The 27,970-nt window shown below is 43.1% G+C and overlaps 1 long non-coding RNA gene across 1 annotated transcript in view; it reads right to left on the reverse strand.

Annotated features, from left to right (window-relative positions):
• The window catches only part of LOC145389644 (uncharacterized), a 32,497-nt gene extending 6,191 nt beyond the window's left edge, over nucleotides 1-26,306 (reverse strand). Inside the window, exons 1-2 of the long non-coding RNA XR_013895493.1 lie at nucleotides 26,046-26,306; nucleotides 19,011-19,059 (exon numbers count right to left, since the gene is read on the reverse strand). This is a non-coding gene — a long non-coding RNA (uncharacterized LOC145389644). The remainder of the gene's footprint in view (nucleotides 1-19,010; nucleotides 19,060-26,045) is intronic.
• Nucleotides 26,307-27,970: the final 1,664 nt, after the last annotated feature.

Consider the following 27,970-nt stretch of genomic DNA (forward strand, 5'->3'; position numbering starts at 1 on the left):
AATTGAAAATGGTTGAAAAGTGGGGTGTACCATATATCGTAATGTCGTGCATTAATGACCTTCAAATGTTTTCCATACAAATGTTTGTAAAGTAATTTTATCACACGATTTCCTTTCATCTTCATGTATCGATAATAGTTTTGGGGGAGACTGAAGATGAAAGTTCATTACTTTCAGACACTTTTAGACCTGTGACCTTGAAAAGTGGGTCAAGATCACTGAAACTGGGTCAGTGTAACAGGGTCATGGTGCCATATGGCCTCAATAGATATGATGAAGGTCGGGGACGATAAGTGACGGAATAATAATAATAATAATAATAATGACGGATACACAGGTGTCCACCTATGGTAATAGGAGGAGATCAATAATAGTAATGATGATGATGCTAATAAGTGACAACGATGAAGTTAGTAATAGTGACGAGGATAATGACGATAGTGATAATGATAATAATAGTGATGATTATGATAACAATAATCATGATAATAATAATAACAGTGACGACGACTACGACGACGACGACGATGATGATGATGATGATGATGATGATGATGACGATGATAATAATAAGTGACGATGATGATGATGATGATGATGATGATGATGATGATAATAAGTGACGATGATGATGATGATGATGATGATGATGATGAAGATGATGATAATAATAATAATAATAATAATAATAATAATAATAATGTGATGATGATGATGATATGATGATAATATTCATAACCAGAAGAAGAAGAAGAAGAAGAAAAATAGTGACGACGATAATTAATAATAATAATAATAATAATAATAAATGACGACGACGACGATGGTGATGACGATGACGCTAACAGAGCAAATTATAACCACACATAATCAACCTCTCCTCACAATCACAGTCTCACCCCAATCATCACCATCATCAACTCTTCAAGCACCACCGACCCCCCGCCCATTACCAACAACAATAATAACACTCCACTGCCCCATTAGTCCACTCTGCGTATTAACCAGCTATTAATGGAATGGCCCGCTCACCTCCTCGTTAATACGCCGCATTACGCAATAACCCGGCATACGCAAGCACAGGCAGGCCAGAGTTTTTTAATCATGTATTAGGACCAAATTATCGTAGAGGATGGTAATGAGGAAGGTGGGCAGTACTCGGGGGTGGAGTCACAGTTTCTGACTGATTAATTGACTGGGGGGTTTGTTGACTGACTGACTGAGAGGCCCGTTGACTGACCCAGTGGAAGGCCTGTATAAATGACTGACTGACTGGGAGGCCTGTTAACTGATAAAATTACTAACTAGTTAACTAACTGGCTGCCTGGCAGGCATAATAACGGTCTGATTGACTTACTGATTGAATGACTGATAGGCTAACTGACTGAATAAATGAAGTACTGGCTGCACACACACACACACACACACACACACAAATAACACTCCGCTTCAGATGTTTTTGTTCAGTAATGGGAAATCCATGGGAGCCATTTCCATTTCACCACCATCATCCTGATCTTTTGTCTGCCTACGGATGGGGAGAGGTTACGTCCGGCAACAAGAAAAGAGAATACACAAAAGTAGAAGAACTATCAACAGCATGGCCAGTGATGTGGACCAGTTACTCCTTTGTTTATATATATATATATATATATATATATATATATATATATATATATATATGAGAGAGAGAGAGAAAGTCCCCCGAACTAGGACCAATGGACCATACAGAACTGCAGGGCAAGACAAGATCCTTGGAGTGACCGCTATATCTCTCACCACAAATACGCTACTCTAGTGAGGGCTCGAACTGCCAACCCTACGGTCGTGAGGCGCGAGCACTACCAAGCGCGCTACCAGTGAGCTATTCTGGCCCCTGAGAGAGAGAGAGAGAGAGAGAGAGAGAGAGAGAGAGAGAGAGAGAGAGAGGGGGGGATTCCAACACACTAACACAGCGAGAAAGAGGGGGGGGGAGGGATTCCAACACACTAACACAGCGAGAAACAGGGGTGGAAAAACTGGAAGGAGAGCAGGAAATGAGAGAAAAACAGAAAGGGAAGCAGAAAAAGTGAGAGAAAAACAGAAAGGAAAGCAGGAAAAAAGAGAGAAAAAAGAGAAGAGAGAACTAGGCTAAAAGTGAGGCTACTAAAACCGCCGTCAACAGTTTGGCGGTGTGCTCAAGCCAAGCTTCACTCGCCTCCTCCTTTACTGAGCCTGTAGCACTGCTGTCATCTCTTGCACATACACTGCTGAGAATTTTGACTTTGACTTATTTGCCGATCTGTATATTTATTTGTTAATTTATCTATCAATCTGCTTATCTATCTCCATCTAACTATGTCTACCTATATAATTCTGTCTGTCGACAATGTCTGTCTGTCTGTGTATGGGTGAAGTGGGTGAGAGAGGAACTAGAAAGAGCATCTATCTAATATACTACAGCACTAGCCGTGTGTGTGTGTGTGTGTGTGTGTGTGTGTGTGTGTGTGTGTGTGTGTGTGTGTGTGTGTGTGTGTGTGTGTGTGTGTGTGTGTGTGTTGGGCAGCCAAAACAACACATTCAAATCACACCAAAACTGATACAAAAATCGCAAAAAGTTCGCTGATGTGAAAAAACTTGGTCCCATCACAATTGAAAAACTTTTTCTATATTTAATGAACGATCACGTTTTGAAAAAAAAAAAAAAAAAAAAAAAAAAAAAAAACTCCCAGCGCCGGCATAGAATCTCCGTAAAATTTTTTGCCCATAGCTATAACTCAAACTATAGCAGCGCGACAGCCCTCCGAAGGAGCAAGTGCGAGGGGCCCGAAGGGCCCACGAGCACTTGTATATTCTATATTTTGTACCGTTTCAGACTATACAGAGCCCAGTCCCAGAATGTGGTCTATTTACCCATCTATCTGTCAGCCTGTCTGTCTAACTCCCTAAATGTCTATCTACCTAGCTATCAATCAATCTATCTATATATATCTCTATTTATCTACCTGTCGGTCTACCAGTATCTAATGCCTTGTTATTAAGAGCCCGGATAAAAGATTTGAAGGCCTTTCTGTACCTACTCATTCCCGACCCTTCCTCCCATGACGCTCCAGCTTCCCTCTCGTTCACTCCGAAACACTCAGCTAGTAATTTTCTCAGCCTTCATTCGGTCCGTCTGACGGCAATCCATTCTGCCATCTTGTTCACAGTATATGCCATCTTAACAAACCACTCACACATCTTTCTACTCAATAATAAATTTTTTCAACTCATTTGGCAGCATCCTATTACTATCCCTTTAAATCTTTCATCTCATCCTATCCTTTTTTTTTTCTTGCTTAGTATGTATCATTTTCGCATAGCCACTCTCTCACACACTTTCTCAGCTATTAATCTCGTTTCAGTGCTTTTGTTGGCCCTTTACCCCCCTTCATATATTCTCTAATCTATAATTGGTATATAGTACCTTACTAACCCGTTCTTACAGACTTTCTTCGTCAATGCATCAGTTTCCATTCGCTCTGTTTGTCGGCAGTTCACCATCTCTCCAAAACCATATAATCATATCCCACCACTGTTTATGATACTATCATCCCACACTCTCACAAACCTTCTTAGTCATTATATCAGTACCTTTTCGCTCCATCAGGCAGCACTTCACCCTCCCTCACACAGCCTCTGAGCTTTCGTTTTATATATATATATATATATATATATATATATATATATATATATATATATATATATATATATATATATACCATCTCAAGAGCTCTTTCTCACTTTTTACGCTCCATCTGAAGGTATTTCACCACATCTATACCATGTGATCATATCTACCTTGTTCTGTATAAACATTTTCTATTTAATCCATTCTCACACATTTTCTCAGTCAATACACAGTTCCATTTGCTCCACTTAGCGAAAATCCACTACCACGCCTAAACTTTTCGATCTATCCTTCCACCTCGTTAACGGCGTATACATCATCAGAAACCCACCGTCACACACACTCCCTTAATCAATATATCAATCTCCTTTTGTTCCATTTGGCCGTACTTCACACTCCCTCAGACAACCAGTGATCAAATATCCCACCTTATTCTTGGTACATATTATCCTGAAAACCCTCCCTGACACTATCTCTGACAATATATTAATCCTAATTTAATCCACTTGGCAGCACTCCACCCTCCTTAATAAATATCATACTCCCTAACCTTGTCCTTCCATTTTGTTCACGGTTCATGTCACATCATATTACCCCTCCTCTCTCACACACTGATAGTCAATTTCTCATTCTCCTTTCGCTCCATTTGCCCGAATTCCCTCGAAGTACAGTACTTCACCTTGGCCTGTATTCCAATATATAAGAGATATTTTCATGCCCGTTACTCCTTGATCCTCCCAATGATTGATGTTCTTTCTGTGATGGAATAAAAGCGTCCAAGACATTAAAAATAAAACAAAAGTGGCTATCGTAGTGAAGTTCATGGTGACTGCCATCAATTTCTTCAATTAGAGAGGTTCTTCTTAAGCAGAAAACTGCCGGAAATATGAGGTTTTATCGTTCTGATGAGTTTAATATTTTCTTACACATCCTGTATCTCGCTCTGATAATGATTCAGTCTGCACAAATAACATATATTAAAGGAAAACATTAAAACTTGGCCTCCTATGACTATGTCGTGCAAAATCGTCTGGGACTGCTGGAACAAAACACTTATTTGTCTCGACTATGAGAAGGTTAATGGTGGCAGTACTAAAGCTCGGGCTGCTATGACGCACTCTTCTAAATAAAACCATCTGGCGTAAGCTGAAAGAAAACAGGTTACCTGAATTGTTCCGAACATAAAGAGGGTAAACGTAGTAAATGCACAAAGGAATTAAGATGGTTGTCCTGGGAAGCCTCCAAAGGCCTCGAGAAGATATGCCTTTGTCCTCCCCACTACGTAACGTCCACATCAATCTCAAGTCCAGCTGTCACTGTACTAGCCATGTTATTAAAACTGAATGCGGGAAGATGTATGCAAGCCCCTAATCAATGACGGTCAGTTTGACAATATCTCTGAGGAAATGATAGGGTTAGACAGTATCCCGCGTTTTAAACGCAGTCAGCACTGATAAGGAAGTTCAAACTTTTTTTCTCATAATTTATTATAATGTTGACATGAACAATCAGAGGTTTATCGCGATCACAAGATCAATATTATGTCCGACAAAATCAGTCCAGAAAGACGGCTGGAACAACTTATTTGAACTGGCCTCACTTTATGTTGCCGTCCCTCAGACATTGTTCACGCATCACTACTGTACGCTGGTGTTAGAATCAACATGCTCCTGGCGTAGCCTAGCTGACTAAATTATTATATTAGCTTAGGCTGGCAAAGTACCTCCATAAATCACTGCTGTGGTACAGCATGGGTAAAAAATACACAAATAAAAACCCGAATCCCAAACATTATGCTTTAAACACGAACCTCAAATATGCACTATAAAACCACCCACAGTATATTTACAAGTAGCGCTTCCTTACTCCCATACCTTATTCATCACAACGTAACACCCCACATGGAACTGCTCCTACTTACAAGACATACAAGTATGTATTTCCCTACTCAGTGAGGACACGGTGGCGTGGTGGCACCCTGTGCAACTCGTGATGAAGGTGCGCCCTGCCTCCAGGGTTCGGAACCCCTAATTTGGCGGATTTTTAAAGTAGGTGCTTGTAATATTCGCTTTTCTTTATACGCCAGAGCACAGCATCCCATTCCATACACACACGCCTTCCCAATTCCTTCCGCTGTTCGCCAGCATGTGGATGGTCTCATTTTCGCTAACACTCTCACATTAGGAAAAAGGTGCAGTCCTATAGTGGACCACATGTGGACAACTACAGTTTCAGTCACACCTCAAATTCCTACTACCCTCATAAACTCCTTAATCTTGGTCCTCCATCTCGTTCTTGGCCATTCTCCTTCCTTTATAGTCTTTATTATGAGTTCATTAGAGTTTATTACGAATCAAATGACACTTAGTGCTTAATTTGACTGGACATGACGTTATGTTTGAAGGCCTAAATGGTGAGTGTATGCTGATGTGGTACTTTTGGCTGGGCTCTCTAGAGACTATTTCCCTTTCTTCAGACCACCCCATTTATAATAAAAAAGAATAACGCGACGACAATAACGATAGTGATGCAAATGTGAGAGTGATAACGACGATGACGATAACGATAATAATGGCGCTGATGACGACGATGTTTTACTCCCATCGACCTGGCGTTATCAGAATTGGCCACTCCAGACACAACTGCTGTTGTTTATTACCACTGTTGGCTTTCATTACGACTATTGCTTCCTGATAAGAGGTCTGGATTGTTTCGTGACCTTACACCTACGCTCTCTCTCTCTCTCTCTCTCTCACACACACACACACACACACACACACATACACACACACACACCAGCCCTGACCGTCTGAGGGTGGGGTGGATTTGACGCCTTGAAAAGAAAACTTATATTTGCACGCCCGGGACTCCCCTTACTTACGGTTTTCATTTATGAAGTGTGTGTGTGTGTGTGTGTGTGTGTGTGTGTGTGTGTGTGTGTGTGTGTGTGTGTGTGTGTGTGTGTGTGTGTGTGTGTGTGTGTGTGTGTGTGTGTGTGTGTGTGTGTGTGTGTGTGTGTGTGTGTGTGTGTGTGTGTGTGTGTGTGTGTGTGTGTGTGTGTGTGTGTGTGTGTGTGTGTGTGTGTGTGTGTGTGTGTGTGTGTGTGTGTGTGTGTGTGTGTGTGTGTGTGTGTGTGTGTGTGTGTGTGTGTGTGTGTGTGTGTGTGTGTGTGTGTGTGTGTGTGTGTGTGTGTGTGTGTGTGTGTGTGTGTGTGTGTGTGTGTGTGTGTGTGTGTGTGTGTGTGTGTGTGTGTGTGTGTGTGTGTGTGTGTGTGTGTGTGTGTGTGTGTGTGTGTGTGTGTGTGTGTGTGTGTGTGTGTGTGTGTGTGTGTGTGTGTGTGTGTGTGTGTGTGTGTGTGTGTGTGTGTGTGTGTGTGTGTGTGTGTGTGTGTGTGTGTGTGTGTGTGTGTGTGTGTGTGTGTGTGTGTGTGTGTGTGTGTGTGTGTGTGTGTGTGTGTGTGTGTGTGTGTGTGTGTGTGTGTGTGTGTGTGTGTGTGTGTGTGTGTGTGTGTGTGTGTGTGTGTGTGTGTTTTCACAGACCTTGTGTTTTTGTGCGTCCCAATGTGCAGGTTTTTGTTTGGTTGCGTGCAGGTGGTTTGGCTTGCGTGTGCTTAAGTGGGAGTAGTTGTGAATAAGCAAACGTTTATCCTTAGGTATGAGAATGGGATAGTATTTACTTGGTCAATCCCTTCACTGCGATGACGTACTTAACATTTTTCCCAGGTCACCAGTATAGTTGGTTTCTTTCCATCTACCAATATTGGGTCACTCTCACAACTTGACTACCACAGCAAGTCATAGTTGCCTGAAATTCGATGAGCTTTACAGTTGTAACGGGGCAAGAATCTGGTTACACTTCTTATACACGTAATTGGCCCATATTTTTGTTCTTTTGCTGCTTACTTCACATAGTTCAGTGGGAGACTAAGACAATACAGTGGCTCTACGTCCTTTCAGTAGAACTGCCTCGTGACTAGCAGCATATTATACTGTTAATCTATTGTTATAACTCAGCATTCATTATGAAGAGATAACAGTTTTTGGCCAAGTTAGAGTAAAAAGTGTATAGACAAATCTAACCTCCAATCTGATTACACCTGGCCATAAACTGGGTTGAAAGAGGTTAGGAATCTTTGTCAGGTGAAAACAAGCTACAGACGATTATATTCATGCGTGGGCCCTAGTGGTGGCGGGGTTAATGAAGGCCAAACGTAACTATTTGTGTGGTAACTGCAAGAGTAACATCAACACAATGCCCTTTACCTGATGTAGTTAATGAAGGGTGGAATGAGATAGTGAGATAGGATTCGTTTACGTTGGACATCCAAATATGTGCTTCTGTTTTAATGCTTTTCCCTGGTCTGGAACCAACTAACATCTAGTAAAATAATGGGGACAGAATGAAGGCTGACAAAAATAATAATAATAATGATGATAATAATAATAATAATTAGATCACCGTACAATAGTCCAAGGACAAGTTTGTTAAGGTAAGACTTCTCACAGCCAATAGAAAGGGGCCTTGAAGTCAAATCATATTCTTTCCCGCAAAGCGGCCGTCTTAAGGCTATATTGCAGTAAAATTTCAGCTTGCTAGCTAACGGGATTTCTTACACTGTATAATGTCTGGAATCAGTTTTTTACATTCTGAATAATATGATTCGGTTGATGGATTCCCATCATATTTGACAAGAACAAGTCGCCAGCTGGACGATTAACCTAACAAAGTGTGAAGGCTTTAGGCTAAAGAGTCTCACAGTAATGGCCATTTACTTTCTCAGTGGAATGAACAGTACAAATACCGACAAAAATAAGAAAACTTCCAACAGGGATGAGGGAAGTTTTAATAATGACGATGATGACTGAAGGTGGAAATAGTGATGGTGATAGTGATGATGATGACACTATCTTCCGCACTTCCTTTATAGGGGTTAGATGATGATGATGATGATAATGATGATGATGATCGACAGGATAACCATGTGTCGGTTTTCCTCTGCTAATAAAGAAATATGTGTTGTTCTACTGCGTACATCTGATATCAATATTATAATACCGCTGGGCTTACACTTCTGATATTGACAGTTCTTTGCAGGATAAGCGTATCCCTATGAAGTTGTGTGTGTGTGTGTGTGTGAGAGAGAGAGAGAGAGAGAGAGAGAGAGAGAGAGAGAGAGAGAGAGAGAGACTTTCACAGTTCGGAAGTAACTGCGCATTGTTTACTTGCTGATGACACACAATTACATTCCAAGATAAGAGCGGTACTCAGTCCTTCAACCCATTCAGGATACAGTACAAGCTTTATTGGCTGCTTTATCCTGGCTGGCGCTGGACGATTTCATTCCTGATAATGAGTGGCTTCCAGTCCCTTAGCTCTTCCAGAATACGAAAATTACTGAATACTTTATCTTTGCTGACAACAGGTAAATCTATTTCGGCTTACGAGTGGCATTACCTCTTCTCGCCCCTTCGCTGCGAAAACAAACTCTGCATTTTATCTGGCGAACGTCAAACCATTTTACTCAACAAAGAAATATTTCTATCAGCAAAAAACGTTTATATCTGTATCATTTAACATCTGGTCAAGAAATAAGAACTTTGCTTGTTATTCTGGCTAACGGCAGGCTATTTTAATGCTCTCAGAGAAACCCTTCGCTGTGAAATGATAAAGGATACTTATGTAATTATGAGCTTAAACACAAGAAATAATGCCTACAGTATAATACGTACTGGTCAGCACCTCCCACTTCTCATGTCCATCTAGGATTAATATACAATGAAGAAATAACGGTTATCGTGGCCCAGGCGCTTAAAGGATGGAGAGAACGGTCCATGTGTAGAGCTGCTGACGCCAGTGATTTTATTCCAGTATTATTTTTTGTTTTTCATGGGCGAAGAAACAAGCATGGTTGAGAGAGAAACAGAAACTAAATCCTGTCAAGTCGTGCTGACTTCAGACGATTTTAATTCCTTTTATGCAAATAAGAGTGAATTCATGTCCCTCTAAAGGAAAACTGAAACAAATCATGAGGGCAATAAAACAGGGGAGGACGAAGTGGAGAAGTAAAGCCTACACGTTTTGGTAACGCAAGATTATCCCAGCTGTGCCTTACGCAAACAAGGGTCCTCCAAAGGTTAAGATAAGGTGGAAAACAATCACTACATCACTGAAACAGATGCACACTGGAGACAGTGATCCCAGTATTGTTAACGCCAAACAATATTATATCTGCGTTTCATAACAGCTGGACGCGGGTTTATCTCCTTCTAGAGTTGATATACAGTCCAAATTATATAGATAACAATGAAAGCAATGAGAGTTCATGGTTGGCCAGAAAATAAAGCCTGCACATTTGGGTGACGCTGTTTTTTGTTTGCCCAGCATTTTTTTTGCCATGCAAAAACGAGAAAAGTCAAGATCTCCTGGAGTTAAAGTACAGTGACACTGAGAAAAGACAGTACAATATTACGGACTATGGTGGGTTAAAGTACGGTAAATAACACCTGCGGAAATTGGCGAGCACCTGCCTACGCTCCAGCTGGTGGGCCCCATAGTCGTCCAGGAAGGCACGAAAAAAACCTGGAACGAGGTCGTAAGGTGTAACGTCAGGGTTAAGAGACTAAATAGGGAGGCTGCCAGAGATCGAGCAGCGTGGAGAGCTACCATTAGGTGACTAGGGCTGACGAATGCAAGCATGTTGGAGTCTTCATGAACAATACAACGAACGATACGAAAGAAAAAAAAAGAGAGAACAATAAAACAACTGATGTTCGGTTGGAGAATAAAGCCAATAAGTCTGAGTGACGCTGGAAGGCTATCTCAACACTTTCCATGCAAACAGGAGCTAAGTCAAGACCTTTTCTGGTTAGAATACCGTGAACAAGTTAAGATAACAACGAAGACAAGAGCAAAGCAAACGATTGAGTAAATGATATAAAATCTCATGATGTCGACGAGCGCCTGCCTGCGCTGCATCTGGTGGGTAGAGTACTCTTCCAGGCAGGTCCTATAGCGAGCGTGGAGGTGGATGGAGTAGAGTGGCATGGTGTGGTAGATGACGGGGGGTGATCCACACATATCCTCGGCGCTCCTATGGGAATCGGGAAACACTTGACGGAGGAAAGGCACCCGTCGGCCCCAGCTGTCCAGGCACCAGGGTGAGGGCGCTGGGTACAACTTCTTGATGTCGGCGAGATGCTCATGCGTCAGAGCCCCGACCTTCTCTTCCCAAAAGGCGATACCCACGCCCACACCCACACCGGCGATCACGATCAAAACACACTGAATATATTCCCCGTATTTTCTTACCCAGGACTTGATTTTAGCATACCATCTTTTATCATCGTCGTCCCACTTCTTTTGCCCGACCAAAAGTGGGCCACCCACAGGTTGGGGGACGGGTTGTGTGCTAAAGTGAACCGGGGGCAGGACTATAAACACCGCCACCCACCACCAAGACAGAAAACCCCGCAATTTTATCATGGCGTCTATAGCTGATACACAAGCGGATTTCAGACCCACCTGATGACAAACGTCACTGGCCCGACTCAACCACAAGTGCCTGAAGTGTATCTTTAGATAAGTAATCGATATGGCAAAATTCAAAACCAGTAAAAATGCAACTGATTAAACTAAGCAAATAAAAAAAGGGGGGGTCCTTCACAGGCGAAAACAAATGAACTACGTATATCTCTCCATTCACTTATCCAAACATTACCTCGTCCTGCTTATAGATAACTTCGAACTCTTATTTACCTTCATAACCACTGAGTTACAATTATCAACCTCCTATCATTATGCTACCTGCTCTTCCTTGTAAGAATCCTATAACTATTTTATCCACGTCATCAAGTCATTTAAAGTCTCAGCATCGTATTTCCCACCTATAAATGGAAGGGGGGAAAGTATTGGTGATTGAGGATGAAGGGTGTAGGTAAATGGAAAGGGACGGGGAGAGTATGTGGGTGACTGGAGAGGGAGGAGGAAATGTATGGGTGGTAGAGGGAGGAGGAAAAGTGTTTGGATGATCAGAGGAGAAGGTGAGGAAAGTATGGGCGACTGGTGGGGGACAGGAGAGAGAGTGAATAATGGTGAACGTGAGGAGGTTGTTCGTGACTGGAGGAGGAAGAAGGATTGAGGGAGTATCATGAAGATGGAGGGGGATTGTGGGAGTGTCATGAAAATGAAGGAGGATTGTGGGAGAGTCTGGAGGAGGAAGGAGGATTGACGGAGTATCATGAAGATGGAGGAGGATTGTGGGAGTGTCTTGAGGAGGAAGGAGGATTGTGGGAGTGTCTGAAGGAGGAAGGAGGATTGTGGGAGTGTCTGGAGGAGCAAAGAGGATTGAGTGGGTGTCTGGAGGAGGCAGGAGGATTATGGGAGTGTCTGGAGGAGGAAGGAGGATTACAGGAGTGTCTGGAGGAGGAAGGAGGATTATGGGAGTGTCTGGAGGAGGAAGGAGGATTATGGGAGTGTCTGGAGAAGGAAGGAGGATTATGGGAGTGTCTGGAGGAGGAAGGAGGATTATGGGAGTGTCTGGAGAAGGAAGGAGGATTATGGGAGTGTCTGGAGAAGGAAGGAGGATGGTGTGAGTGTCTAGAGGTTAAGGTGATGTCTGTCTGAGATATGAGTGAGGGAAGAACATGTAGGTGACTGGAGGAGGAAGCATGAAACAGGAAGGTGCGGATAATTGAGGGGAACAAAGGATTGCACAGGTGACAGAGGAGGGGGTGGGCGACTGAATGGAGGATGACAGGGGAAGGTGACAGGAGGATGACTAGGGGGTGACGGGGGGGGGTGATGACTGGAGAGAGACAAGGGTGGGTGTGGGTGTCTGGAGGGTGACAGGGGAGGGTATTGGTGCCTGGAGGGAGACAAGGGAGGATGTGGATCACTGAAAGGGGACAGGGGTGGGTATGGGTGACTAACTGGAGAGTAAGAAAGGAGGATATAGAGTGGAGAGACGTGGAATGAGAAGGGTGTGGGTGAGTGGAGTGGGACGGGGGAATGGCCACCACAAACAACGACTTTGCACATGTACAAAGAACATCTGCCCCACCAACCAACACGGTCCCACCCCGTCCTGCTCACTTTTTGTTTTTGTACCCCCTCCCAACAAGTTCACTGTAATAATAATAATAATAATAATAGTAATGGTGATGATGATTATGATAATGATGAAAGTAAAGTATCCATTCTATCCAACATCCAGGTATTCATTGTCCCATCACAAGCGTAGAGACATGGGGCTTAGCTACATAGTTTGGATGTAAAAGGTGAGTGACAAGTCCGGTTTCTCCTAACTGGCATAACGCAAACCCCGAACCACCCACTGAATGGAAGCCTGCATGGATAGCATCTAGTTGGAACTTCTTAACCCACTGGATCACCAGGCATTCATTTAGTGAAATGGAGAGCACCCAACGTGCTAACAGTTTTTTGGACTACTGGAAACCACAAAGTTGGGAAATCACTAACATGATCTCAGTGGAGGTATTGTTTCAAGTCCATTTCTTTGTTGTGGACCTTTCTAAGATGTAACTATATGGCGGTCGTTAGAAATACAGTAAATACGAAGGAGTCATTGTACTGACGGGACTATCTGGACGTTCCGGAACAAAATAGCTGAACAGATCTAGTTTGACCTAACTGGGACCGAAGTGACCCGATCGGACCTGCATTCACTTGGATGACTTGGAACTGACTGCCTGAGCCGGAATGGATTTGAAAGGCATGACGGAACCTGAACTGATACGAACGGACGCTGACTGACATTATGGCCTGAATACAAGTAACCTACATGTGAAGGGCCAAATGTGTCCTGATGGGAACTGAATTGTTTATACTGGACCTGAGCTGAGTTAACCGAACTGGACTTGAAACAATCTGGCTATACCCGAACGCAAGGAAAAAGGCCTGCATGACTCTTGACATTTATCTCATGAAACTGGATCCATAATATCAATGTTCCGGTGTTTTTTGGCGCAATGCCATCCCGACATCTTCATACATTTTATGAAATGTTTTTCGTATTTGTTTTACTGATTTGTAAAAATCTGTGTAAGAAAACTCCATTTTTTAAAATCAGTTTTTCAACTTACGAGCATCGTTCTAGTGAAGCGATTAACGATGGCTCTGACTAACCCGTTCCCGTTCGAAAAGCCTCTCTTGAGCTGAATAAAATTTTCTGGAGACTGTAACAAGAAATTTTCTACGTCTTGATACTGGACTATGCCCGAACTTTTGACAGAGCTCTGTAACCTTGATCTTTGACTGATCATGACCCCCTCCACCAGGGTTTAGTTCAGTTTTATTAAAAGTGTGCTGACACTGCCTTGTGACCTTCACCATTGTCCTGTTGTTCTCAATACTGATTAACTTAATCTATGGATGCTTCTAAATCCTTCACCAAGTATTATCCAAATTGGATGTCAGCTTTCTCAGCTAATCAATCAATCAATCAATCATTTCCTGTGGCACCCTCGGGGATGCATAGGGCCTCGATGAACTCACACCACCACATCCTATCTTGTGCTAACTCCTCAAGATCTCCCCAACACTCATCTCCAGCTTCCCGTCTCATTGTCCTCACCCACGTCTCTTTTGGCCTTCCTCTACCTCTCCTACCAAGTGCCACCCACCCTGGTGTACCTCGTACTATTCCCTGTCTCCTATACACATGTCCTAGCCACTTCCATCGTGAGAATCTAACATATTCTCAGCTAAAGGGTCGAAAATTTTATCTGTCTTGTGACCTTAAATTTTGACCGATTGTTCACAACACTTAAGCATTTCACCTTTTGTCACCTTTTACCTTTGTACCAAGTCTGATCAAAATCGAATAAACACTGTCAAAGATTACCTATTCCCGACCTATTACCTCTGATCTGTCTCGGAAAATATCTGCTGTGCTTCCGACCTTGCAAAAAGTAAAACCGACATGTGAAAGAAAAAGGTGATCTGTTTAGTCATCTTTGACCTAAAGCGCACTAACAAAGAACAAGATAAGACTATTTTCATAGACCTCCGGCGGAACTACTGCAGCCATGCAATAGCTGATGTCATATCAACTGAAAATTTCAACCTGTATTTCAGAGCAAAATCGCTCACAGCTCTCCAATAGCAGAAATTCGAACTCTCCTTGAAGATGAAACAAAAAAGGATCCCCCAGGTCCACCACTTATAGACCTGTCGGATTCGCTGCAGAAAAAACAAAATGCAGCAGCATGAAGAATGTGGAGAAATAGGGATTTTTGTCCTGTGTGTTTTAGCGTATGGCGTATTAGCGTTGTTTTAGCTACTTTAGGAGATATGTTAGGTATCGACAAGAATAAATTTTAAGGTTGGATACTTAAAAATATCAATACATCCGAGTTTGGATGTTACGAAGGATTACATGTTAAGGCTTCTGGATGCGTCGGGGTCGTGCCTACACAGTGTGTCTACCGACACTCTGATGAACTGAATCTCTCTCGCATTCCTCCTTTTTTCTTCTTATATTTCGTTTTCTTTTCATTCTGCATTTTCATCCTCCCTTCCTCTACCCACCTCCTCTTCATCCTAAACCCTCATTTCTCCTCTTATTCCTCCTCCTCTCCTCCTCCTCTCGTTTCTATTTTCTCTATTTTCTCCATTTCCTCCTCCTCCTCCATCTTCTTGAGAGTTTTCTCGCTTTTTCTTTAACCAACTTTCCTCCTCCTCCTCCTCCTTCTTCTTCCCATCCTTCTCCTCTTCCTCCTCCCCTTCCCCCTCCTCTTCCTCCTCCTCCTTCTTCCCATCCTTCTCCTCTTCCTCCTCCCCTTCCCCCTCCTCTTCCTCCTCCTCCTCCTTCTTCCCATCCTTCTCCTCTTCCTCCTCCCCCTCCCCCTCCTCTTCCTCCTCCTCCTCCTTTTCCTTCTCCTCCTGCCTGGCTCCGACACTGCAGGTTTCCTGGTCCTTCTCTTTATGTCTCTCTTCTCTCTCTCATTTCTCTCACTTGCTCTGATCTCTCTCGTTTGTCTTCGTTGACGTTTTCCTCTACCTCAACACTCTTTTGTGTATATTTTTGTCTTTCAGTACAATGTTCCAACAATCTCTCTCTCTCTCTCTCCCCTCTCTCTCTCAGACCCTTTAAATAAAACTGCGTCTCTTCAATTATATGCTTGCTCCTGCCAGATGATTTAGTTTAAAGAGGTTACTGGAGGCTATTTCTACCTCTTCAGTTACAAAAGTCTCCCCTAAGATTACTAAATTCGTCCACTGATACGAACAAATATTACAAAGATTCACAGGTCATCGAGCTGAAGGGGCCAACTCTTCCCCTCTCCTCTCCACTACTCTTTCTTCTTCTCTTACCTCGCTTCTTCTTTCTTGTCCTCTCCTCTCCCCTTCCCTCTTCTCTTCTTATCTCATTTAACTGATGTCTCCAATATCTTTTCTTGTCCACCTATTACTTCGCTTTCCTATCCTTTTCGTTGACGCATAGAGTAGTTACGCTAGCTATGTTCTATCTTATAACAAACAGCCTCGAAAAGACCAATACGTATATAGCTGTTTGCTTTCCTTTTCACTCGTTACTCTTCTACTGTGCTTCTCCTCTCCTGCCTCCACCTTAACTCCCAACCTCTTTCCCTCTCTTCTCTCCCCTTTCCCTCCTTCCACCTTAATTCTCCCACTCCCTTTCTCTCTCCTCTCTCCCCTACCCCTCCTTCTTCCCTCCCTCCTGCTTAATTCTCCCTCCCTCTCCCTCTCTTCTCTCCCCTGCCCCTCCTTTCCTACCCTAGGCAGCGTGAAAATTTCCTCTGTGTGTGTGTGTGTGTGTGTGTGTGTGTGTGTGTGTGTGTGTGTGCGCGCGTGCGTGCGTGCGTGCTTGCGTGCGTATGTGTGTGTGTGTGTGAGAGAGAGAGAGAGAGAGAGAGAGAGAGAGAGAGAGAGAGAGAGAGACAAACAAATGTGTCATGTACGGGTGGGACAACGTATGCAAATCTATGTATGTATGTATGTAACTGCATATGAAGGAGTGCGCTTGCTACGTGTCCCTCGCCCACCATGCCTCCCCTCTCCCTTCCTGCCGCCCCCTTGCCCTCTCATTACCATAATTACTCAACTATTGGTGGTGTAACATTCAGAATCATGGACACTACTGAATAATGAAAGCGTTCACTAATCGTAATGGGTCCAATATTTCTCACACTTCCCTGCTCTCACCAACACCTTCCCCACTCCCTCCTTCCCCCCTCCAGTCCCCCTATGCTATCTGCTATTCCCTCTCCTCCCCCTCCTCCTCCTTCAGTTCCCCTCGCCTCACTTAATCTCATTGCCCTTCCCCTCCCCATCCTCCCTCCTCCCCCTACTTCTCCTTCTGCGGCAGTACTATGTTTTCTATTTCGGTAGATTATTTTCTTGTCTGCCTAAAGTATCGTGATGTACGAACAATGAGATTAGATATCGAAACTGAAAGATGCGAATTAGTTACAATGACGGTATTTTGTTTTGGCTAACGTTACATCGATACGTTCAGCTAAGAGCAACTCGGCAGAACTGAACAGTATATGACGTGCTAGATGAACGCTGTGACCGGAAAATAAATATATATGTATATATACTTCAGCAAACAGTAAGCGATTTTATGTTAACTGAAGAGAAGCCACCACAGCTAATGGGTTAAGTTTACACACACACACACACACACACACACACACACACACACACACACGTTACGAAAAGTTTCACTGACGAAGTGGATGGTTACTGTCCCCCTTGAGCAAGGGGACTGGTGTGTGCGTGTGTGGTCACAGCCTTGCCCTTAGATCGGACTATATGAGCTCTCAGCTCCCTTCCGGGAGGGTAAAAGCTGACGATCACGACCATCAAGTGATCCTGACCGACCCGGTGAATTACACACACACACACACACACACACACACACACACACACACCATTACTTGCAACTGGCTGGCCTATCATACAGCCATATCCTATATTCATGCAGTACAACACATCTTACATTTATGTAGTAAAAAAAAGAAAAAAAAAAAAAAAAAAGATGGTTATATAATACAGAACTGGGAAATATGATGATGATGATGATGATGATGATGATGAGAGGGGAGTAAACAGGGTGAGATGAGGAGAATGAGAGAGATGGATGGACATAACAGTGAATGTATTATGTATATTAACCTGACAAATGCCGAAGTAAGCTGGTAAGGGTGAAGTAATATGGAGCCTGACCCTACCGTGACACCATATAATTATTGATTTATCCACCGATAGATCTATCTATCTATCTATAGCCCGACGCCCTAATCCCGCAAAGAGACAAAACGCCTCCAAGTCGCTCTGTCACCCATCATTTGACTACCCTCCCCCCAAATCACCCCCCCCTCCCTCATATACCTCTCAACTCCCTCCCTCCACCTCATCCTCGGTCTACCCTTCCCTCTCCCTCCCTCCACTTCACCTACATACACCCTCCTAGTCAGTCTATCATTCTCCATTCTCTCCACATGTCCAAACCACCTCAGTGTATTTCTCCTAATCTTCTCAACCACAACCACATCCACCGCACAACGTTCCTCCACTTCTTCATTCGTCAACCTGTCCCTCCATGTCACTCCACATGCTCCTCTCGAGTAACTCATTTCCACTGCTCTCAATCTTGACTTGTTCCCCTCTTGCAAGGTTCACGCCTCGCTTCCATACGTCAGGATAGGGATCACAATACTATCATGCAGTGACTTCTTAACTTCCATACTCACCTCCCTATTTCTCATCACTGCTTTCAGTGAACCAACAACCTTCCTTCCCTGTTGTACCCTTTCACGCACTTCATCCCCCAAAGTTCCATCCTTACTCATCACACTACCCAAGTACTTGAATGCACTCACATTCTCCATATCCTCACCATCCAACCTCACTGCACACTCTGTGACTTCATTCCTCTCAAACACCGTAACTTTATGCTTGTTTACATTAACTTTCAGCTTCCTCCTCCTACACACTGTCCCAAATTCATTCACCAAACCTTGCAACTCTCATTCATCTTCACTCAACAATACTGTATCATCAGCAAACAGCAACACCGGAAGCTTCCAAATGGTTAACATAATGTCTGAATTAATGGCATATCTGTCACACTGATCAGAATTAAGACGTACTGTAACGATATCTTATACATGTACTTTATGGGTTATAACCAGGACAACACGACTCTCATCTAGTTCCTATGTTGATATATAAACCCAAATATCTAAGTATGTATGGACGAACTAATGGCATACTCATCATATTTATCAGAATTAACTTATTATAAATCAATTACTTACTTACTAGGTACTGTGCTATATAATGGAGTAGTTTTCTCAATATTCATTGTACTCACCAAAGATCCTGCGATGGGTGAAAACAGAGGAGGACGGTACACACTGTCCCTGCAAGGAAAATGGAATGATTACTATAACTGCACATTATATGGCTACATAAAACTAATATTATAAATGTGGATTTCTCTCAGAATAAGGCATAAAAAATTGTCATTCCACTTTGCGAATATCTCTGCACGTACATGTTATCTCATGCATGGTGTACACTAACATTTTTTTTTATATATATGCTTGCCTGGTGCACATGTGAGTGAATGTGTGAATATTTTATGTATACATGTGTGTGTGTGTGTGTGTGTGTGTGTGTGTGTGTGTGTGTGTGTGTGTGTGTGTGTGTGTGTGTTTGCTTCGTGTTCCATGTGTTTTCTGTAACTGTTGCTCCGTTTTTCGTCTGTTTTATATATTTTGTTTGTACTCTGTGTTACTGCAGCTTTATATGCTTGTATGTTTCGTGTTTCGTGTGACTAAAGGTGAACTGCTTAAGAACAGTTCCTTTTATAGATACGATTGCTTCTTCCGGAATACAGCAAATGTTTTCAGTTTATTTCGCTCTGTGGACGATTGTATAAGAGCGTCGTGGAAAATACTGGAATTAGAAAAACTGCAGTAGATACAGCCTTGTTTACCAGATATCCTGCCCAAGTTTCATTAGCAGATACGTTGTCCAAGTTGAATAAAATCGTCTGAAGTAAGAATAAGCTTGAAGAGACGTTGCTGTACTGAAAGTCATTGGATATGCCTTGTTTTATGTCTTATCGTATGTGGCTGCGATATAACAGACTCAGGTTCAGTCTTTTATGGCAAGCGTTAATAGATATCTCAGTGCTTTCTTTAATATGGATGTTAATATATCACTGGAATGTTTCTAAAGCTTTCCGCCTCCTCTCAAGTAAACATGTTTACTGTGTATTACACTCTCCCAATTGGTAGTATAACTGGTGTGTTTACAGATCCCCATCTCTCAGGCAAGGGTGTACTCTCGTGTCTGTTACATGGGTGTCTATTACACACCTCCTATTGGTAATCTGTTGATGGTATGTTTTTCAAAGCCTCCCACCTGTCTCTCGTGCAACGGTGTTTATTATCTATTACACTCCTCTTATTAGTGATGTGTCAAGAGCATGTTTTTAGATTCCGACCACCCTCGTGCAAGGCTTTTTACTGATGATTACACGGAAGTGAAGCTTGGACATTGTTGGAAGGACACAAGTCAAGAGTGAGAGCAGTGGAAATGAGTTATTTAAGAGGAGCCTGTGGAGTCACGTGGAGAGACAGGCTGACGAATGAAGATATAAAGGAGCGTTGTGGTCTTGATGTGGATGTGATAGGAAGCGTTATGAGGAACACACTGAGGTGGTTTGGCTATGTGGAGAGGATGGAGGGTGAAAGACTGACGAAGAGAGTGTATGTGAGTGAGGTGGAGGGGGGACGAGGGAGAGGGAGGCCGAGGATGAGATGGAGTGATGGGGTGGAGAGGTATATGAGAGAGGGGGGGTGTGAGTTGGGAGCAGGGCAGTGAAATGGCGGGGGACAGGGCGACTTAGAGACGATTTGTTTGTGGCCACCCCAAACGGGATTGAGGCGTCTGGCAATAGATAGATAGATAGACACACACCATATTGGGAGTCGTACACGTCCTCTCTGATTATACGATGACAACTCTCTCAAATCATGCATGGTCTTCTCATAGCCTTCATCAGCCTCTGAACCACGTAGTCTCGTCTGCTTATGCTTGCACTCCTCATAGTCCTAATCAGACCTCAGAGCTACCTATCCAAGCCGTATATTACTGTTATCCTGTGTTCTTTTTATCGTTCTTCTTGTTTTCACTTTTTCTGGCCCCATTCATGCCATTCTGCGTTTTGTTTCAGTCATTTGCTCTCTTTATCTCATACTCTGTTTTTTTTTGGTTTTACTCTCTGCTCTTTATCTCTTATCCCTCCTCTTTTTCTCTCGTACTCCTGCCACGGTTCGCCAATTAAATATTTCACGGTTTATGATGCAGATACGAGGCTGTAAATAATGACCAGGCAAGATGATATATTGTAGCCGTTGCGAATCAGACAGACATATATGGTAAAAGGTCAGACACAGACTTACATATGCACTTCTAAACTGAACTGGAGTAAAGATACATAGAGAGAGAGAGAGAGAGAGAGAGAGAGAATGCACTTCTAAACTGAACTGGAGTAAAGATACATAGAGAGAGAGAGAGAGAGAGAGAGACAGACAGACAGACAGAGTATAAATTTTTCTTTACAGAACACAACTCACACACCGTAAACACACACAGACAGACACACAGACACACACACAGACAGACAGACAGACAGACACACACACACAGATACACACACACACAGACAGACACACACACACCATCTTCTACTTGTACACAGAACCGGCGAAACTTGGACTGTTACACCCGTAGACTTTCAGAGAGCATAATTTCTAATATAGCGATTTTATGGGCGACCGAAAGTTAGGTTAGGTCACTTTGGGCAGGGTTTGGTCTGATTAGATAATTTTTGGTCGGGTTGGGTTCAGATCGACTAGATATAGACGGATTAGGTTAGACTGCTTTAGAATAGCTCGGTTTTCATATATTTTGGGTTGGGTTCTACTGGGTTGGGTTAGGCTGGGTTAGGTTTCGGTTGGATTTGGTCATTTGGGGCTTGAGTGGGTTTCGTTAGGTCGGGTATGGTATGGTTAAGTGAGACTGGGTAGGATTAGGCAGGGTTAGATGCAGTTAGGCTGCATCAGAATTAGTTAGTTTAGGTATGGGGAGGTTACGTGAGATAGTGAGGTTAAATACAATTAGACTGGGTTAGGTGAGGTTAAGTTAGATTAGTTTGGGTTATTTTAGGTTGAATTAGGTCACTCGAGGTTAGGCCAGGTTCAGTTCCAGCAAATATGGATAGGTTAGGCAAGACTGGCCTAAAATAAGATTCAGAAAACGTTATAAACACAACCCCCTCCTCCCATCTGATTCTGTGACCTACGTCTTGGCTTCAGTCTTTCTCTCCCTATTTCACTCTCTCGTAAAAGTCTTGGTCCCTCTCGAAACGCCTAAATTTACTGCATTGTAAAAGTGGTTTATGCATTGCGGTCTTTTGTTGGTCGGTCCTTCCAAAGCCAAGTATCGCACGAGGTGGACGTGGTTTTGTGTGTGTGTGTGTGTGTGTGTGTGTGTGTGTGTGTGTGTGTGTGTGTGTGTGTGTGTGTGTGTGTGTGTGTTCGTGTGCGCTTGAAGCTGTGTGTACTTGAGTAATGCCCACATGCACACACAAAGGCCAGGACAGTAGTGTGTGTGTGTGTGTGTGTGTGTGTGTGTGTGTGTGTGTGTGTGTGTGCAAACGTGTGTACTTGGCTGATATCCACATGCATACACACAAAGGCCAGGACACACAGAGTAGTTGTTTATGTGTGTGGGTTTATGAATAGACTACACTTACATTCAGGCCAGGACAGACATAGGGTAGTGTGTGTGTGCGTATGTGTTTGTATGTGTTAACAGAATACACATACAGAGTACCATGTGTGTGAACAGAATATGTAGAGTAGCATGTGTGTGTGCACGTGTGAATAGAATACACATGTAGACGTGTGTGCTACCCACACTAACACCCTCTAATTCTTTCAGTCAGGATTGGAGACGTAGCGTGTATATGTCAGGACTCCATATTATAATTACAAATCATAATAGACAGCATGATGGATAGATAGATAGACAGATAGATAGAAGCAGCAAGTACGTGTGGACATTCAAGTGCATATACATACATACCAGTTCTAACAAACCACTCACTAAAGTCAGTTAATAATATCTTTATAAACACTCCCGACGCAGTGGCAAGCGGCATGCCATTTTTTTTTTTTTTTGGTGGGGTGGGGGGGGGATTTATGTGTATTAAACCTTAAAGATTCTTTAGTATGTTGCATTTATTGTTTTGATATAAACACAATTTCCATCAGTAACCTTCAGAATGACACCAAGGTGTAATATACAAAATAATTCGCTATGAAAAAACGTGTTAGGAAATCTCAAGTCACATATAATATGGGCCAAAACCTTATGACATCTAACCTTCAATCCGATGACCTAACAGTAATGAGGGGGAAGTGAAGACTAAAGCTCACCCTTTCAATTAGGAAAGTCTGTTTCCTAAATGAATAAAATTGCTTGTCGGTATCCACACTATAATGAACCCCTTCAATACGATGTCTACTAGATTTAATTATTGCAACTACCAGGAGATTTTATTCAACTTATGACATCTCAAAACTCTTCACCTTAAGTGGAACTGCCGAGACAGACAAAGAAAGAGACAGACGGAAGCAGAGACTAACAGAGAGACAGAGGCACAGGCAGAGGAAGATTTAGAGAGAGAGAGAGTGGATCAGTTACAAGGAAAGGGAAAACTGAGGAGAGGAAATCAGGTAAGGAGAAGGGTAGAAAGACCGAGAGAGAGACTGAGACAGAGAGAAGGAGGCAGAGACAGAGAACATGATGCAGAGGTGAGTGCATGCAACTGAATGAGGTAAACGTGAGAGGATGCGGGGTTTGGAAGTGGAGGAAATAGAACGATTCTTTCAGTCCAAAATGGAAGAGGCTGAAAGAGCGTGCATACATTCATTCACGCAAACACTGATACAAGCACTGATCAGCGCATGCATGCACACTAATACACGCAGGCACTAATAGGCACTGATACACACAGGCACTGATACACTATCTATCTATCCATCTATATACCTAGGTTGCTTCCCCCAAGGAAAGGGAGGTAGCCGAGACAGGACGACACACTCCCCATTTACTCATCCATTAAAAGATGTTCATTCGTATCTTAGCCCCAAAGGGGAGAACGGACAGATCCTCACCACACCACACTGCACAAGGGTCAACTGCGCAATGCAATCAGTGACATCCGCAGCAGGGCCCGACAGCAGAGCTGCTTTACCCCTGCCACATCATAACAGACTCATTCCCTTACCCGTACCTGACCTGAAATAGCTGATCAGACCAAATGGGGGAGAATATCCCCTCAGGGCTGCGTCATCACTTATTCATTCACAATTTCTCTCCACCCATTTCTGTCACGCACAGCCACTCTTCCTTGCTCAACAGACGTCCCTCTTGCATCTAGCGCTCTCTTCACACTGTCCATCCATCCTATTTGTGGTCTTCCTCTCAGCCTTACACCTCTCACATCAGATCTAGTTATCTTTTTCACCAATCGCTCATTATCCATTCTCTCCATATGCCCAAACCATCGCAACACCCTCTGCTCAACTCTACCAGCCATCTCCCGAACAACTCCAGTTCTCCTTCGCACTTCATCATTCCGCACTCGATCCATACGCGTCACTCCACACATACTCCACAGACACCTCATCTCCATTACGTTCAAACTTTTCCTCTCTGCTACACCCATATTCCATGTTTCAGCCCCATACAATGCAGTCGGTACCACAACACCCTCATACAGCCTTCTCTTTACATCCATTCTAAGCAAACGACATCTAAACACTTTTTTCATTCCTCCCAGCACCTTTCCTACTTCATTTATTCTAAATTTCACTTCTGCATCTATTCTTCCATCCACAGAAACATGTGACCCTAGATATTTAAAACACTCTACCTCCTCAAGCAACTCGCCATTCAAAACTATATTCATCCCCCTACCATCTACCAACCTCGTACACTTCATCACTTTACTTTTATTCCCATTTACTTTCAATTTCCTCCTTTCACACACCCTTCCAAACTCCTCTACCAACTGTCTCAATCTCTCCTCTGAATCAACCACCAGTGCAGTATCATCTGCAAACAGCAGCTGTTTCAGATTCCACTCTCCACCATCAACATTCACCAGACTCAGACCCCCACCTAAAACTCTTGCATTCACCTCCCTTACAACACCATCCATGTAAATATTAAACAACCAAGGCGACATCACACATCCCTGTCGCAGCCCCACTCTCACAGGAAACCAATCACTCACAGCATTTCCCACTCTTACACACGCTCTACTATTTACATAAAAACTTTTCACCCCTTTTAGTAACCTACCATCAAGTCCATACAATCTTAAAACAGTCCACAAAGCCTCCCTATCAATTCTATCATACGCTTTCTCTAAATCCATAAATGCCCAAAACACATCCTTACCTTTCGCTAAATACTTTTCACACACTTGTCTCACAGCAAACACCTCATCAACGCATCCCCTCCCTCTCCTAAAGCCACACTGCTCATCACCAATCACTCCCTCTGTACCCTCTCTAACTCTCATAATTAACACTATACCATACACCTTACCTACAACACTCAACAGACTTATACCCCTAAAGCTAGTACATTCATACTTATCACCCTTGCCTTTATACAACGGGACCACACAAGCACTTGCCCAGTCAATTGGCACCATACCTTTCTCAAAGCACACATTCAACAATCTTATTACCAATCAACAGTAGTCACTCCACCACCCTTCACTTGAGATTTTATTAGGTCTTGTGGTATTATTCTTACAAAGCTCATGGTCTCATAGTGCCAGGGATTGATTCCTGGCACTGCAGCATCCTATCCTATCATCATCAGCATCATCATCATTGTCGCTGTTGTCAATGATCAAGTAATATGAGTACCTAGATTAAGTTAACTGGCACTGTATACTCTAGTGGTGGAAAGATCTACTTAGCCTACTGAGCCTGGCACTGCCACTAATCCTAATTATCATCATTAGGCATTATCATTAGCTCTCATCATTAGGCATTATCATTATCAACAGCTCTGCCTCCTTTTCCCACCCAAGGATGGGGTGAGGAATTCTCAATTATAATTTCATAAGTAGGGGAGCAACTGTAATACTCTGTACATCTCAACTTGGCTAAGAGTGATTTAGAAAGGATGCAAAGTGAAAGTACTGCCATCCTTGTCTTACTATGCTTCAGGGCTTTGGGGATTGGGCTGCAAATGACACAAATCTTTGCCAAGTCAAGGTGGACAAACCAAAAATGTTCTAACTCACTTTTCAGAAGGGCGGTAATAGCCGTAGTTGTAGTGGTAGGTGTAGTAGTAGCAGTAGATAAGATTTGAAGACAGATGGCCTAGGGTAACCTCTTCTGACCAGTTAATTTCCCCACAGGTTAAAGGCCACTGTGTTACAAGGAGCCTGCAGCACCAACCCCAATGTAGCATTGTCGCCCATCGACATCGATTGCTGCATCGCTAACCCCATCACAGCAACGACATCGATTGCAGCATCACTAATCCCACTGCAGCATCGACATCAATCGCAGGATCACTAACCCCATCGCAGCATCGACATCAATCGCAGCATCACTAACCCCGTCGGCAGTGGTAACACCAACACAGCAACAACGGAAACATCAACACGAGTTTCACAGGCAGCCCCTGAAAATGTGGCAGGTTTTTAGGAGATAATCTCAGCTCTGTTGATAATTTAACTCTTTGTCTGTGGAGGTGTTCAATACAGATCTTAGTTAACTCTTAATGTATTGGTGCTGGAGTGGCACTACTAGGATGAAAGGGGGGAGATTGCCTTCCCTATCCCCCAACAGGAGAAAGGTGCACTACAGAAGGGTAACTCAGCCTGCCATCCACTGAATTCATATTCTGATGGGCCTGGGGTTGCAACTACTACAGCTACTAGTACACCAGAACAAATATGAACAAATCCATTTTACATCATTTGTCTGGCTCAATTCCCTGGTAATAGTCCCTCATGTACTTCCTTATTCCCAGAAAGGAAGATTGTGGACTGCAGCAGAACATGACAATCCTATGGTTCTGCATTATTTACATAATTCTTAATGACTAGTATTATTCTTGTGTTACTCTTTTGTTACTACTCAAGACTGAATATGAAAAGATAGCAGTTTAGATAAATAGGTAGTAGGAAACGGGGTTGTAGATAGACTTAATTTCTTCACAGAGAGGGCTGTCTCCTAATATGAATAAAACAGTCTGGTGGTAGCAAGTATAAACTATATGACATCAGCAGAAGGCCCCATACTACAGGTCCCTTTGGCAAAATAAAAGATGTCACAGCCAAAAGAAAAAAAAAAATCCTGCACTTTTCCCCCCATGTAAGATGAGGTACTTTAACTGGTTATAATAATATCAATAATAATAATAATAATAATAATAATAATAATAAATCATCCATCATCCAATCCTACATCGGCCAATGAGGCAAGTTGATCCTAACATTTAAGATGAGAGTGACCAGCCTCACTCATCCCTGAATGGCATTACGTGAGCAATAAACTCCAACCACCCCTTGGATATAAACCTTCACCAGCTCAATCCAACTGGAACATCACAATTACCCACTAAGTCACCAGGCACAAAAATTTGGTTATATGATTACCATCCAGCACAGTAAATGTTTCCCTGGTGTACAGGAAACCATTTGGCTTGTCACTCAGTGTAGAGTCACCCACAGGCAGAAGGAAGGGGAAAGAATGAAGGAAAGAAAGACAGAAGAGGGGGTGTAAAGTCACCTGTAAGCAGAAGGATGAAGAAAGAATTAAGGAAAGAAGGAGAGAAGAGGATGGAAGGAAAGAAGGATGGAGGAGAGGAAAGGGCAGACCCCCGAGAGCAGCTCTACATCGAGTGAGTGGATGATGAGCGCTCCCACCTACCACAAATAATAATAATAGTAATAATAATAAGTACTTTAATAACCGTCTCCTGCCATTTCACTGCTCCCCCCCTCTCATATACCTCTCCATTCCTGCCTTATCCTCAGTCTCCCCTTCCTTCTCCCTCAACTCCCTATGCCAAATGAGGAGGATGGTGGACCGTAGGAGAAAGGGAACTTCTGGTTTCCTGTCCAGGCAGCTGGCTGGTATTTATGAGGCAGCTGGTTGGTATTAATTTGGCTTTCTTCTCCCCCCCTGCTCCCTCTCTGTAGGCGGTTTCCATGGC

This window comes from Coenobita brevimanus, unplaced genomic scaffold, assembly GCF_032717465.1.
Source record: "Coenobita brevimanus isolate Jiangsu-jjx unplaced genomic scaffold, ASM3271746v2 jjx.HiC_scaffold_1729, whole genome shotgun sequence".
NCBI lineage: Eukaryota > Metazoa > Arthropoda > Malacostraca > Decapoda > Coenobitidae > Coenobita > Coenobita brevimanus.